The 14,123-nt window shown below is 41.8% G+C and overlaps 1 protein-coding gene across 3 annotated transcripts in view; it reads right to left on the bottom strand.

The window, feature by feature from the left end:
• The window catches only part of ZFAND3 (zinc finger AN1-type containing 3), a 311,278-nt gene that overhangs the window by 16,589 nt on the left and 280,566 nt on the right, over positions 1-14,123 (bottom strand). The window lies entirely within an intron of this gene.

The following is a 14,123-nucleotide window of genomic DNA, read 5'->3' as shown; positions in this document are numbered from 1 at the left end:
GCTCTCCTCCCACTTCCTTACATTTCTAATCCTTCTTACTTTGTTTCCTTCCTCTTTCTCTCCAACATCTCCCCCCGGACCTTTTCTTTTTTGTTTCTCAAGATGCCTCAGTAGCTATGGTTGCCTTAACTCCTGATCTGACAGTAGGGGGTGTTTTCTGGACTGCAGGCTCAAAGGCAGGCCAAATTTGGTGACGCTGGTGAGTATCCACACCAAGCAGTGTGTACGCATGCACCTCTCATCTGTCTGCAAAGTCCACAGAAGATGCCTTCATTTCCTACTGCGTTATGCCTTACCCTAAATAGGGATGAGAATAACATCTGTACAAACAAGGAGATGTGGAAAGGTGAGCAATTTCCTAGAGAAGCTAGCTGATCCAATTATTTTAGGCACTTCTTCAATGAATTATAGGGCTGACTCATCCAGCTATTTTAGTTTTTGGCCTCTGAACTTTACTGCAATATTTCATGATCAGTCTTGACTACCCAAATCTGCAGTGTGAGAGCTCCTCTTCCCACTAGCCATCATCTCTCCACACTTATTCTCTGCCTATCTAGCACTTCTTTCTTTTGAGTCTCTGGGTCTCATGACCTTCGTGGTCCTGTCCCAGGGACCCAGGTCCCTAGCAGCATGACTTTGAATCTCAGAGACTGAACAGTTCTAGCACCCCAGTTCTATTAACATCATGCACTGTGTGAGAGCCAACCACCCATGGACACTGTGCATGGGGCTCTGGTTAGTGGGCAGATGTACTGAGCTCTAAGGCAGCCTTCTCCCTATCTGCCTTCCAAAAGATGGCGATCCACCCCAAATGCAAGTTCTGTTTTTGTAACACTGGTGACAACGTCACCCAACACTGTAGAGCTTGTGTTGTTATTTGTCACAGTCTTATTCAGGCTCACTGCTGGCAACAAGATAGCAAAACTTCAAGTGGCGAGGCTTTTCTTGGAGTCTGCATCTCCAGGGCCCAAGACGTGAGGAGTAAGGGCTATCATGTGATCTTATCAGAACCTTGTTCTGCTTAGGTAAAAGCACTTCCAGAAGCAGAAACAAACTTCATTGATATTGATCTCTTCAGAGGAAAGGTGCTATAGAAATCTCATCTAATAAATAAAGGATTCAGGCTCCAGTGTTAGGCTGTCAGTCCAGCAAGGGAAAGAAGCTATCAGGCTCAAGGAATCAAAAGTATTTATTGGTCATCTGTGCACTATTTACAGAGCTCTATTCTAGGGGCTAGGTGGAGAAGAAGAAAAAAAAAGAAGTCACTAGTTCCTGCCTTTAAAGACAGCTAGAGGTGCAGAGAGAGGAAAACAGCTGAAGGACACAGGTAGCAAAGCAAGAAATCAACTGCAAATAAAATCAATACAATCCCACTATGTGTAATAAATCGGGGGCACTGAGGAGAGGTCAACCGCATAAGGTATCCTGGAGGAGGTAAGTTTTCAAGGAAAATGAGGACATGAATTAGCACTCAGGAGAAAATGGAATGTCCACGTCAATAAGAATTAAGTGCCACTGTGTCTCATATTACCCAGGCAGGGCGAAACAAAAAAGTAGCAATGCTGTGGACTCTGTCCTCCAGAAGCATCTTGTGTAGATGGAGGGACAAGTGGCACGGGGAACACAAGTGAAAACAGTGCAGTGGGATGACTAATTAACACTATCTCAAGTGGTTCTCACAGGGTAGGCTGCATAAATTTTTACCACTCAATGTTCAATGAAAAGCATCTCTGAAATGAGGAAGGGCTTAAGGACTGGGCTAAAAACACAGACAACTCATGCTATAGTCATCTCCTCACTGTTAAGGGCACCCCATGAGCCAGTCTGGGGACATGAAAAAGTGGTGGGATTCTGGAACCTCAACAGACCTGGGCTCAAAGGCCAGGTGCTCCCTGAGTACTTCTGAGTTACTTAACTTTAAAGCTTGAGTTTTTCACTTCGGTAAAAATGGAGTACTGTTAGTCCAACGATGCTTTTATAATGGTCAAATGATATAACACTGGTGTCGACGTCCAGTATACAACAGATGCTCAATAAAGCTGTTCTTATCCCTTTACCCAGAGGATCACAACTTGATGGTATGGGGTTCACTCATTCATTCAAATGTTTACTAGGCATCACTGCACACCAGGTCCTGCGGAGGGGCTGAGAGGCGCCAAAGAACATGATATGGTCCCTGCCCTCCAGTGCTTACGGTCTGGGAGGATGGACAAACATGTAGACAGACAATTTCAATATGTTCTGAGAAGTATAGCAACAGCGGCCACCCATGGACTCCACAGAAGAGAAGACTTTTGAGCAATCTCAGAAGGAGATTAGCAGGCTACAGGTTTTTTTTAAAAAAAGACACCCGGATTTTGTGAAGGCCTCTGATGAGGAAAACCGTGGAAACAAACACTGAGCCCAGCCTGGCATTCCTGTACCTCACCCTGTCCTTGATGTCCCCATACAGTTCTTCAATCCCTGTGAATGGACCTGCTACCGGAAGAACTAGAGTGTTGGAAAGTCAAAGCCACTGCATCCAAATATCTAAGGAGGAGGCTTGCAGGAGAGAAAGACAGTTTGTGATAAGTTGCTCTGGAGGGCAGAGTGAGGAGGAACAAGGACATGTTACAGAAGGAGGCTAGTTTTAGTTCAATGAAGGAAGTGCCTAGTCAGTCTAAGCTGCATGACAACAAGACATGCCACATTCCCTCCAGGCTGGAGATGTACACTGTGGCTGGATCACCTGCTAGGGCACTTCTGATGTGGTTTCGGTTCCATCAGTTCAGGGGGCTGGACTGGCACCAGATGTATAACTTCTAAGTCACTTAAGTGCTTGGATTCTATGTCAGAGAGTGACAGGCTGGCTCAACAGGAATGAGAGATTGGGGCAGCTATACGCAGTAGGTCTGTGGCCTGGTAGTCTCTGTGACCTCCAAAGAGTCCAGCTTATTCATGTGCAAGATGAATCAGAGGTTTTCTTTATGCAAACACACCCATCCCTAAAGTTGACTATTTAATTAAACCACAAGCATATCAAACAATTTTAATTAGACCAAGCAAGTAATGCTACCCTATCTGATAGCATACAGTATGTTTTGTCTGATTATTTCTCCCTCTACCAATAAAAATTCAAGGCAGATAAAAGTATGTAAAAATAAACAATGCTAAGGTTCTCTATCTAGACCTTATTCCTTAAGCCAAATATTCCACTGGGAAACCCTCAGGTTGCACAGGTAGCCTGGCTTCAAGAATATACCTGGAGACGGGCCCACACATTTTCTCTCACCTGCTTGGGCCTGCCTTCAACTACTACTGCAAAAGGGATTTCCCCTAAAGATAATCAGCAGGCTCACCAGAACACCACATTTCTTTGACTTCTCATTTTTTCTTGTACATTATTAGTCAACACTGACTACCGGGTACTCACTATAGGCCACATACTCTAACGGGAGCTGTAGGGATGCCACAGAGCAACACGTGGTCCTGACCCCTGCGGATTTTCCAGTCTCTCAGGGGAGACGACACCAAAGGAGGAAGGCATGTGTTAAATACTCAGAAGATATAAATCCCTCAGTGAAAGAGAATGGAGCTGACTAGATCTGATATTAAAACCTCTATAATATGGAGCACCTCATTTGAAATTTCTAGTAATTCTATTTGGTCTTAAATTACCTTTGCATTTCCAATGAACACTGAGCTATTAAGTGTACAGGTAGTATATCAAATTTTGGGCTATGTTAGAATTACCTGAGCAACTGCATTTTTACTTTCTAAAGCAGCAGCATCCCCCCGATCCAGGGACTCCGAGGCACTGGTCTGAGGCCCACACTTTTTAAGTAGTACTGCTCAAGAGGGAACCACACAAGAATCTACCAGGAAGACTGGGAGTGTCCAGTAAAAGATAGCTGCATACAACATACTGAACACAAATTACTTTTAACTATATACATTAAAGACCCTGGAAAAGACATTTCTTTAGCAAAATTCTGTGAATTATTTATCAGTTTGAAAGAAAAAAAATTTAAAAACCTATTATTTTGACTAAATACTATTTTTACCACAACTGGTCTAATTTGATGACACTAATGCCCATACAAGAGTCCCAAGTCCTGAGCAAGGTTTTAGAGGCTGAACTAAGAGGAGGTTAAAAGAGTCAGGTGTATTAATTTGGAAGAAAGACCAAGAAATCTGGGTACTTTAGAAGACAGAAGCTGGGTTCAGTGCAGATGACAGAGCAGGTGTCCAGGGAGGGATGGGCATGAATATGTGATGAGGAGCTGCGGTTAGTGGGAGCTGAAACCTATGCAGACGGGAGGAGTGGGCACTGCTATGAGCAGTCATTCTGGTCAGAAACTCTTCAGCAGTCCACGAGTTTTAGATCAAAGGCTGCATAAAATGCCAATGTTTAGCACACAGGTATGATCTGAGGCTAACGTCAACCTTTCTGGTCTCAGTGTCCTCATTCATAAAGAAAATAGGCTGGGGCCGGCCCGCTGGCGCAGTGGTTAAGTGTGCACATTCCACTTCGGTGGCCCAGGGTTCACCGGTTCAGATCCTGGGTATGGACATGGCACACTTGGCACGCCATGCTGTGGTAGGCGTCCCACATATAAAGTAGAGGAAGATGGGCATGGATGTTAGCTCAGGGCCAGTCTTCCTCAGCAAAAAGAGGAGGATTGGCGGCAGATGTTAGTTCAGGGCTAATCTTCCTCAAAAACAAAAAAGAAAGAAAGAAAGAAAATAGGGTTGAACTAAATGATTGCTAAGGTGCCTTCTAATCCTGGTGGTATGTGATTCTAATATCTACCTACCCACAGATTTTTATGATTTTGTCTTGTGGTAAAAACATTTAATTCAAACAAAGCGTTTCCAAGCATCTCTCAGTGTGGTTTGCTTTCACTATCTCAAGTGAGAATAACCCAGAATAGCATCTTGGGCGCCTGTTATGATACTGATTTGAGAAAAAGAGGAGTACTTGCAGGTCACAGGCTTTCCCCACTATAACCAGACAGACACATTACAGACACAGATACAACTATGAACAAGGGGAATTTGCTTCAGGTATAAACAGAAATGAATCCATGGGATAGCAAAACTCTTTAAAACGCGGCTTTGTTGACCTTTGTTAGAACACTGGTAATTCACCAGGGGCTATATCAGCCATTTTGGGGAAACATATTTGAATATTTCCTATGTTTTCCTGGAATGTATTCAACAGCTACAACTATTAAAATTTGTTGGGGTGAGGGGTGGACATCGGGGATAGCTATAAAAAATCTATAGCTAAATCATACTTTATTGTAAAAGACTGAATGCTTTCTACCTAAGATCAAGAAAAAGGCAAGGAGGTCCATCCTCAACATAACTATTTAACATTATGCTAGAGATCCTAGCCATTGCAATAATGCAAGGAAAAAAAAAGGTATACAGATTAGAAAAGAGTAAAATTGCCTTTATTTGCAGATGACATAATAATGGATATAGAAAATACTACGGAATCTAGAATAAGTGAATTTAGCAAGGTTGCAGAATAAAAAAATCATATACAAAAACTGACTGCACTTCCAAGTAGCAGCAAAGAACAAGCTGAGAATAAAATTTAAAAATTCTATTCACAATAGCATCAAAAAATTAAAATACTTAGGAATAAATTTAACAAAAGATATATGCTGAAAAACACAAAACTGCTGAGATATTAAAGAAGACAAACAAATGGAGAGACATCATATTCATAGGTTGGAACAGTGCTAAGATGGCAATTCTGTAAATCTTTTAAAATTTGGGCAAAATATTTAAGATATGAAGAGACTCTTCACAAAAAAGATATATAAGTGCCCAAAAAGCATATGAAAAAAAAGATGTTTTAACATCACTGGTCATTAGGGAGATACAAATTAATGTGCCACAGTGAGACAGTACCATACACCCATTAGAGCAGCCAAAGTTAAAAAGAAGGACAATACTAAATGTTGGCAAATTATGGAGAAATTGGAACCCTAATACACTGCTGATTGGATTTTCTTAAAATATGAAATGTACACTGACCATTCAACCTGGCAATTCCACCTCTATGTAAAACATAGGTCCACAAAAAGACTTGTGCGTAAACATTTATAGCAGTTCTATTCATAATCTCCCCAAACTGTCAACAACCCAACGTACGATAACTGGTAAATGGATAAACAAATGCAGTATTATCCATACAATGAAATACTATTCAATGTTATAAGATGAATGAACTACTGACAGATAACAACATGGATGAATCTTGAGAACAACATCCTATGTAGACACACAAGACTATATATACACTCTATGAATCCATTGATATGAAAATTCTAGAAAAGGCAAAATTGGGGGCTAGCCCCGTGGCTGAGTGGTTAAGTTTGCGCGCTCTGCTGCAGGCGGCCAGTGTTTCGTTGGCTCAAATCCTGGGTGTGGACATGGCACTGCTCATCAAACCACGCTGAGGCAGCGTCCCACATGCCACAACCAGAAGGACCCACAACGAAGAATATACAACTATGTACTGGGGGGCTTTGGGGAAAAAAAGGAAAAAATAAAATCTTTAAAAAAAAAAGGCAAAATTATACCAACAGAAAACAGATCAGTGGTTGCCTGGGGCTGGAGTAGGGGAGTGTGGGGATTGACTGAAAAAGGATACATGGGGAAATTTTGGGGGTGATGGAAGTATTCTAAAATTCGAATTTTGTGATGGCTGCACAACTCTTTTGAACTATAAAATAGGTGAATTTTATGGTAAGTAAATTATATCTCAAAAAATATGTTTAAAAAAACACCACACAAACCTTGCTGGGCAAAGAATTAACTGAAACTATTTACTCTAGGAACGAGCAATTATTGTGCTGTTATTACTGCTAAGACTGGACTACAGAAGTAGTTGCAAATTTGCTATCCAGACGGAAAATATTTCACTTCCTCAGACAAGGGTCTCCTGGCTCACCTGTCAGTAGGGTATGAGACACAGGCTTCAGCAGATGTGCTCTGCACATTTTGTCTTTTAAAAGCTTGGTCTTCAATGCTCCTTTGCCAGGGAGGGGAGCTCTTCATACTTCTGATATCTCTACACACTTGTCAAAGGACATGGGGTAGGTTGGATCTCTGGGACAGTGCTGAACTAATGGGCTAAATACATGGAGTTAGTGTTCAATAAACAGTTTGATTTATTTTGCTTTAACATCTCAACTTGCAATTTATGGAGGAGCAGCAGAAGGACTAACCTGGTTGGTTTTAGACTAAAACTCTCACACGTTAAAGATTAAATGGGGAATACAGGGGCCTGTCCGGTGTCCTAGTGGTTAAGTTCAGCATGCTCTGCTTTGGCAGCCCAGGTTCGGTTCCTGGGCTCAGACCTACACCACTTGTTGGTGGCCATGCTGTGGCAGTGACCCACATACAAAACAAAGCAACACTGGGGGCAGCCCGGTAGCGCAGTGGTTAAGTGCACACCTTCCACTTCTCAGTGGCCCAGGGTTCACCGGTTTGGATCCTGGGTGCGGACATGGCACCACTTGGCAAAAGCCATCTGTGGTAGGCGTCCCACGTATAAAGTAGAGGAAGATGGGCATGGATGTTAGCTCAGGGCCAGTCTTCCTCAGCAAAAAGAGGAGGATTGGCAGTAGTTAGCTCAGGGCTAATCTTCCTCAAAAAAAAAAAACAAAAAACAAAAAACCGAGCAACACTGGCAGAGATGTTAGCTCATGGCAAATCTTCCTCAAGCAAAAAGAGGAAAATTGGCAACAGATGTTAGCTCAGGGCCAATCTTCCTCAGCAAAACAAAATAAAACAAACAAAAAAATGGGGAATACGGATAGCAAACTGTTGTTTAGGTAAAAGTAAAGTGCAAGTGAAAAGAAGAGAGCAGCAAAGGGAGAAAATTTTCTCAGAATCTGCCTGAAGATTTCCAATTACCCTTAGATCTCACACATACGATAACTCCCATCAAGGAGGGTTTTGTTTGGGGTAAGGTGGGCAGGACATCTCTTTCTCTTGAGCCATAGGTCAACATACACCCAACTTCTGTCTTAGAAGTACTGGAGAAACTGTAGCCTTTCATTCCTAGACTCAGGAGCTCTTAAAGAGCTGGGGGTGGGGGGGGCCTGGGAACCACTCTCTCTTTATAACACATGGCAGAGCATCACGGACTCTCCACTCAATGGCAGTAATGATAACATCTAACCAGCAAAATCAATTTGGTCATGATAAAGGATCTCAGGTGTTTCCCTGGACAGCAGAGTTTTCTGATGGATCCAGGCTAGAACTCTGTACACAGAATAAGGCCTTTTACCAAAACACACTGCTTCACTTTCTTTTAGAGACATAGGACAGAATGCCAGATATTCCTGACAGGTTCAAATCACACTTGGACGAGAGTTAAAACAAAGGCACAGACATGTGGGCTTATTTGTGGTGACTTCTGATGTTGGTGAAAGGGACCAGTCTGGTAATTTCACGTCACCAACATGCTTCATAATCACCACAGCTCCCTGCCCCACCCTGGGCTTTAGGATATCACTATTCATTCACTGTGCAGTGCCCATAGTGGTGGGGATGGCTGTGACACATGCACATTCTTCCTAGAGCATTCCTCTAACAAGATTCAACAGCTTCTGGGGCTTTCCTGTGTGCTTAATTAAAAAATAAAAAAAAAAAGTCAAATTAGATCATATTGACCATATTCAAAATCACTGATAGCTTCTCAGTGAAAACTAACATCCAAACCCGAAAGCCTGGAATCTGGAATCCCTTCCCTCCCTTTCTAGCAGCTTTCCTCACTCAACCCCAACACTCCATCCAGCTGCACAGAGGTCACCTTCAGAACAGCAGCTTTGTCCAAGCATTCCCTCTTGCCCCACATCTAAATCCCACCCTTCCTTTAAAGCCCCAATTGTGGAAGCCTGTCCAGAGACCTCCAGTTGGAATTAATCTCTCCTTCCGCATATTCCTATAACATATGGCTTGTACCTTAGTTAAAACTCTTAGGTGGGTTGCACTGGATGCCAGTTATTTTATGCATGTGTCTGCCTTCCTTTCAGGCCCTGCAAACCCCTCCTTTGAATGTGTATTAAAATCACTTTGGGAATCCTTGGAAAGGTGGCTGATTCCAGGACTGGGCAAAGCTAAGTACAAGATGCAACCAGAACACATCTTGTTATGCCAGAGAGTAAGGAAATGCTTTGAGGAAAAAAAAAAAAGATGGGGGGCACATCTAGGATATGAAAATCAGCTTGAAGCAATTTCCACTGGACAAATCTGGGACAATTTAATCACCAAAATAATTAAGTTCAGTAATGAATTATAAACCACTGAAAAATATAAGAGCCCATGAGTCCATACATATAATAGATAAATAAATGGAGGAGGAGGGTTCTCACTTACAGAAGAACACTGAGAGCCAAAGGGTAAATGTAGGAGGACTGGAATTAGAAAATCATCATTTCACAATCATCATAGTAAAGATTGATTTAGGCAAAAATCATCAATGAATGCTAAATCTAGGAGGTATTTTTGATGAGGAGTAGGATGTTTACATGGTCATAAAATATTATCTCACAGATTGCAAGGGCAAATATAGTAACTATACAGTGGAGAAATTGGATAATACCCTGACTGGGTGAGTAAATAAAAATTAACATCAACAATGAGAGGCTGATGGATATCTGTGCCTCCCAAATGCAAAACCCCGAGAAGGACAGACCACTTAGGTAGTATTCTAGCTGGGAATGTGTAATCTGAACCAAATCATGAAGAAACATCAGACAAACCCACAATGAAGAGTGTTCTATTAAAAAAAACACAAACAAAACTGTAGGGGTGGGGTTGGGGAGATGCGGTCTTAAAAAATGTCAGTATCATTAGAAAAAAAAAAAAAAGAAAGGCTGTGAAAACGTTCCAGGTTAAGAGAGTCTAAAGAGACACCACAACTAAATGCAATACTTGATCATGGACTGGATTCTGTACTGGAGAGGAAAAGAATCTTTTATAAAGGACATCATTGGATCAACTGACAAAACTGGAATACGGATGAGAGATTTGATAAAGTACTGTATCAGTATCAATTTACTTAAATTGATAATTGTGCTATGATTATAAAAATAATATCACTATTCTTTAGAAACATTCATTGAAGTTTATAGGAATATAGGGGCCATGATCTTTGTAACTTACTCTTAAATGGTCCTGGAAAAAACTTTTAATTTCCAAATAAAAAGTTAGGAACCATACCTGGGGACCTTTTCTGATTCACTTGCTTAGAGTGAGCCCCAGACATTCTATTTTTTAAAAGCTTCCCAGGATTGAGAACTGCCTAGTGCAGCAGTTCTCAAAGAATGGTCCTCAGACCAGTGCATCAACATCCTCCAAGCAGGAAGTTGTTCAATATGCACAGACCTACTGAATCAGAACCTCTGGGTGGTGGGCCTAGCAATCTTGTCTTAACATATCTTCCATGTGATTCTGTTGCCCGCTGACCTGGACTATGAGCTCCTATATTCTATATTTCTAGCTTCTATATTCCCCATAAAAGCTAGCAAAATGCTTTGTGCACAGTCGTATCTCAACAAATGCTTGCTGAATTTACTTTGACAGTGAAATGACAAAGCAAAAATGACCATTTTTCTTTAGGAACTTAGAGATGATAAACTACTCTAAAGGTCCCAGCTAAAGTATCATTCTGAGTTTCTAAAGTGAATTTAAAATTTATTTTGAAAGGAATGAAGGAAGTCAGATTACTCCGGAGGTTAGTAAAAAGCACTGTTGTCCCAAAAGGGAGCATATCAGCTTAGAGTTTGTTAAGTCAGTGTCAAGTGAAAATACGTGATAACTTATGCAAGCTCTTAGACTGGTATTTAAAAATTCATTCTGTGGTTCTGGGAAGCAATGCACAGTGATTAAAAAGCCATGCTGTGTGTATCATGTGAGATCTGCTTAGAGAACACACCATTCATGTGGCTGTGATGTGGCTCAGATTTAATGAGGATGGCCAGATTTCAGAAGAACATCCTCTAGGTGGCATTTGGAGAGACATGACTCCTGTAATGAGAACGAGCTGATCAATTTGCCTACTGAGTAGAAAACGAAACAAATAAAATCCATTTTTATGCAACTGTTTTCTATCTTGAGAAGTTAAACTGTTGAAGATACTCTAGGATGCAGGATATTATCCCAGACTCACCACATGCCTCTTCTAATTGGCACCCTGAAAGATTTCACAGGAACAGGGTGTTACTTAGGTATTGTTGATTTAAAGGTTATCTAGTCACAGCCAGGCAGAGGGGAATTCAACTTCAAAATTCACCTCCTTATTGAAAGCCCATGGAGTGTCTTGGCAATTAACAATTCCTATCACCTCTAGCTGTTCCCTATGAGAAGACTCAGAACTCGCCTTACAAATTGCTCTTTTGAAGATCAAAGGGAAGCTGAATGTGTCTGTGTGTGCTCTCGATGAGACTGTAATTTAATGGAATTTTTAGAGAAGGCTTGCTGGTAGTGTTTGGATGACAGCCCTGGGGCGGAGGATTCAGGGGAGCTCGGCCACTCTTCCCTTTGGAACGTCTTCCCTGTCTTTAATTGGCACCTCATTAGAAATTAATGAAAATGACATCCTCTGTTCTTCCTGCTCCAGGCATCGAATGCTACAAAAAGGCCCATCACAATTCATAACACATTCAATTTATATAGCAATGGCTCTTAAGCATTATTTATGAGATGTGAATTTCTTGTCAGCAGTTAATAACCTGTACAGAGTGGAAGGGGAATGGAAAAAAAGATGGTGAATATATATATTAAAAAAAGATTTTCTGCAGTGGAGAAGTGTTATGTTTGAGTTCAAACTACCTTCCTGAGTCTTCACTTTCAGTAGTAAATTACTGTTTCCCCCCACTCTAAAACCTTTCAGGGCAGTTAAACGTCTCTCCACACTCCATGCATCCTGAAGGAAATAACTACACAGCTCACCCTTTCCTAGGGAGATCCAAGCAGACAGGCAGGAGGAACACAAGAGCTATTTGTCAAAGACATTCCCAGAGGTGTGTGTTCCCATTGCTGTCCTTCATCTTTTAAAATGTGGCAGCAGACTCAGTCATTTTTCTGGGCACGTAAGTGCAATGCTCTCAGTGGTCCAAACTGAACTCCCAGCTTTCTCTAGGAAGGCTCCCTCTGGAGGGACTGCAGAAAGCTCAGGGCTTTCTTCCCCAAAAGAAAAATCAAATCTCTCTATAAGCAGGCCCTCAGAACTGGGCACAGGCCAAGGGACTACGTGTTAGATCATTTAAAAAGAATGCATGTCTGTGGCAAATCCAAAAGGCACTTAGAAATCCAGCCTCTTGCCCAGGGGGTGAAGAGCACGGCAGAGTAATCTGCACTCATCAGAGATAGTCAAGCAAGCTGGCTTCACTCAGGAGCACGTGAAGCCATCTATCACTTATTTCTAAATTTCTTCAGCTGGGTGCTTAAGACCTTAGGAAATGAGAGTTTGCATCCAAGCTGAAGGGTGAACTGTGAGAGGTTACAACACCTCTGGATCTCTCAGCTAAAGTGTGAATTCTCACTGCTTGCCTGACATGCAGAGGAGGTATTAGTCACCGCCAGAGGCAAGACAGCACACTTGATGGACCAATTGCTTGATCTGCTAGTGCAAATCCTGTGTAATACCCAGGATTCAGTTACTTTCAAGAAGGAAACAAGAACATAAGGTACAGGGAAATCCCATGATTCTAATTTAGGAACAACCCAAGGCCTGTGTTATAAAAGCAACAGGCAAAATGGTCAGGCAGCCTTCACAACACTGGTAATAGACTGAACTACTGAAATCCCCCAATAGTTCACGTGAAGACCAAAGCAAGAATTTGCAGACTACAAAAGATTAGACGAACTCTTCAATACGGGCAAAGTTGGTTAGCCATTAGGCCCCAGAGTTTCCTTGGCTAACCACAGTATTCCTTCCCTTCCTCACCCAGAATTTGAAATTACCTGGCAGGGTTGATAAAGACGCAGCCTAAGAATAAGGTTCTAGGCTCACCTGGCCATGCCACATGCATGAACACAACCAAAGTTTGAGAACTCTGCTGACAGCCTCTCCTCCCACCTCTCTTGTTTACACTTTCACACAAACATTTAATAGAATAAGTAAATGCCAAGCTGAAAAATAAAAACTTGTCCAGTGACACCTGAACTCCCCATGCTGTTCCTCATTTCTGAAGCTGAATATAAGCTTCTGGTCTTATTAAGTACCACACACCGGAGTATGCAACAAACAGATTCCTAGTCATGACAGGAACAGCAGGAGTTCCAACTTAGCTTCCATGAGAAGCTGGTATTCCCTCCTTTTGTCTCATTTCCGACAGGGCAGATAACTGAGGGACAAGAACAGCAACGGCTGTCTCTTCAGAAGATGAAGGACTCTGAGTAACTATAACTTTCTCACTGCTGAGAGAATCATCTAATCCTGACTGCCAGCATCAGTACTTGAGGCTATCTATGGCTGTCCCAGAAGTGAAAGGAGGCTTCCAAAACTTACTCCTAAGGACAAAGGATATAGGATTCTCAGAGGCTAGAGCCAGGCCTCAAAGTCTGCCTGATGATACCTCTGGTCCCACAGAACACTTTCACAATACTACATAAAAACAGGGACAGGAAAACTTAAGTTAGCCCAAAGAACGCAGCTACATAATTTTGCTTCTTTGTGACATGACAGATGTGGTCAAAGGAAGGACTGGTCCCAGTTTTGTTCCACTGTGAGTAGGCATAAAGTTCTAAAAAATACATCCCTGCGCAGCAGTTCTAAGAGTTGGTATTACACTCGGTAACACAGAACGAAAGGTTACTTTAAAGCTATTTCAAGGGGTTAACTGATGAGTTACGGTTCAAAGAAAATAATTTTCTAACTAAACTTTAAAAGGGATGGGGGGGAGAAATCTTCCATTGATTATACATAGTAAGACGCTCATTCAAAATTAATTTAATGTCTGAATTATATGGTACATATCCCAGAATTATGCTGGTTTGGTTAATTTCTAAGTAAGTCATCAAGGAGACTTGATGTGCAAGAAGCACAACATGCAGTGGGGAGAGGAGAAGGTGAAAGCAGTAAGCAGTGACAATGCAACTCTAAACAAACA

Source organism: Equus przewalskii, chromosome 19 (assembly GCF_037783145.1).
Source record: "Equus przewalskii isolate Varuska chromosome 19, EquPr2, whole genome shotgun sequence".
Classification (NCBI taxonomy): domain Eukaryota; kingdom Metazoa; phylum Chordata; class Mammalia; order Perissodactyla; family Equidae; genus Equus; species Equus przewalskii.
The sequence above is the reverse complement of the archived record's forward strand: the minus strand, read 5'-3'. Positions and strand labels throughout refer to the sequence as shown.